General features: G+C 38.2%; 1 long non-coding RNA gene across 1 annotated transcript; it reads right to left on the bottom strand.

Moving 5' to 3' along the window:
* Positions 1–282: 282 nt before the first annotated feature.
* On the bottom strand, positions 283–1,206 carry LOC112846288 (uncharacterized). Its single transcript, XR_003219190.1, has 3 exons — positions 880–1,206; positions 676–793; positions 283–544 (listed from the first exon to the last, which is right to left on the bottom strand). It is a non-coding gene; the product is annotated as an uncharacterized LOC112846288 (long non-coding RNA).
* Positions 1,207–2,188: the final 982 nt, after the last annotated feature.

Below are 2,188 nucleotides of genomic sequence, written 5' to 3'. Positions count from 1 at the left end.
ATGATGAGAGTGAAACTGAAATTATTCGAGAGCTGAGTTTTAAAGGATAAAATGCAGTTTCAAAGCAAATGAATTCATTTTCAATATATAAAATTCAATTTCAATTTAGTGATGATCATTTTCATACCATAAATTCAATTTCAAATTAGACTAATTCAAATTCAGTTTTCAAAAGCATTTATTGAAGTTACAATTCAGATTCAATCTGAGCAATTCAAATTCAAATTTAACTTATTCAAATTCAGTTTCTGATGGCACAGATTTCTGCCCATATTGGTTGGGGTATGGACAGTGGTTGTGCTTTTGTAACGTTGAGGTATGGACAGCTACACACTGAGGCTTTGAGCCTCAGTCCTGCCTGTTCACATTTTAATCTGTAAAAACTAAATTTTCACTGCTTTTATGGCCTTTTTAGTGGGGAGAACATAGCTAGGATTTAATGATTTAACAAATCTTTTAAATCCTTTGTCCTCCACAATACTAAATGGCTGGGAGTCCTCAATCACCATGCTAACCAGGTCTTCATCTATTGGAGATTGTTCTCCTGAGGAAAGACAATAAAAACAAAGCACAAATATAAATATCACACTTGTAACTTATTACAGTTGTATAATATTGTTATATCATTTAGTAACATTACTGCATGCTATATTATCATGGCATTTGATGGCTCACCTGGTCTTGCTCCACAATCGGTGTTCCCCTTATTCTAATGCAAAGCTCTGTAGTGCCTAAGCATGGATGAGGTGTTGTTGTTATATCCCAGCTCCCTGGCACATAGCAAACACTTCACCTTGTACAAAAGTAAAGACAGCTTAACATAAATTGTATTGCACCATCAGTATTATAAAAATACATCTTCTGTAGAAATTTACATACCTTGTTGGAAGGAATAAGATCAAAATGTTCCCACACAGGGGAGGACATCCTCCTCTTCTTAGCTGGCTCCATTCTCTCCTGACTTTCTCTCCTCACTCTCCTAAAACTCCAAACTCTCACTAACCGCAACTCTCCATCAAACACCCACATTTTGAATGAAGTCTGAGGGGTTTATATCGCTGTCATAGCTCGCGGCAAAGTTCGAACCACTTCCTGAACCAGTCACGTGGTACAGCCGGGCAGCGAGGCTTCGGACGTCATCATTTTCAGCTCCTCCCATAAATGAAGCAAGCCTCGATATGCTCATCGTGGAAACGCCCCCTCCATTACTCGACACAAGCTTCGAAGCCTCGATACAGAACGTCCCATCACTAGTTACACATAATAAACAGCTATTTGCATGAAAACAATGCATCCATGTAGGCAGGTATTCAAAAAGTAATACAAAACAAGAAATACGTATTTAAAAAAAATATGGAAGCATGCAGATGTATTAGTTTTTTGTTCCCTTGTGTAGTTCCTTTCTTAATTAATAATATTATTTGACTTTTGCAAATTTACATCTTGCCAGTACTGACATTTTTGTTTGTTTCACTAGATTAGCTGGATTGAACTCATGAAAATAAGGACTAGAGTCCTGATAATTTAGTGTATGGTGTAGGTACTAACCCTATTTTTCTATTGATAAATGAATGAGTCCTTTGTGGGTTTGGTGACATTAATATTAGTGATGTGTCGGTTACGAACGAAACGGCTCTTAGAGTCGGATCTTTGAAGTGAACTACGCGAGCCGGATCCTTATTGGGAGTCGTGTTTTTTTTTCTTTCTCTCACCCTCTCTCGCACTTTTTATCCGCTTCACTCCGCATGCGAGCCTTGTGCTTTGCGCTGGGCAGAGTGGGGAGGGGTGGTAGTTACACTCGCAGTAGCACAGGAACAGACAAAGGTCTTTCTCCACTAAATCTGACTTTTTGAAGATGGCATGGGAGGAAGAGCTTGGTTTGCTGATTGGAGATGAGGTGTGGGAGAGGAGTCTGTGCAGGATCCATTCTTGCTCTATAAATGCAAGGCATCAGTTAATTCAATTTAAAGTGCTTCATAGACTTCATTATTCAAAAACTAAACTGCACAGGATTTTTCCTTCTATCAGTTCGATATGTGATCGTTGTAAACTTGGAGAAGGCTCTCTTACTCATTTGTTTTGGACTTGTCCCAAATTGTATAACTATTGGTTGGACATTTTTAATTGTTTTTCTGATATCTATAATTGCACATTAGAGCCGGACCCAATAATTGCATTGTTTGGATCT

Source organism: Oreochromis niloticus, linkage group LG3 (genome assembly GCF_001858045.2).
Source record: "Oreochromis niloticus isolate F11D_XX linkage group LG3, O_niloticus_UMD_NMBU, whole genome shotgun sequence".
Taxonomy (NCBI): domain Eukaryota; kingdom Metazoa; phylum Chordata; class Actinopteri; order Cichliformes; family Cichlidae; genus Oreochromis; species Oreochromis niloticus.
Note: the sequence above shows the minus strand (reverse complement) of the source record. Positions and strands in the feature narration are given on the sequence as shown.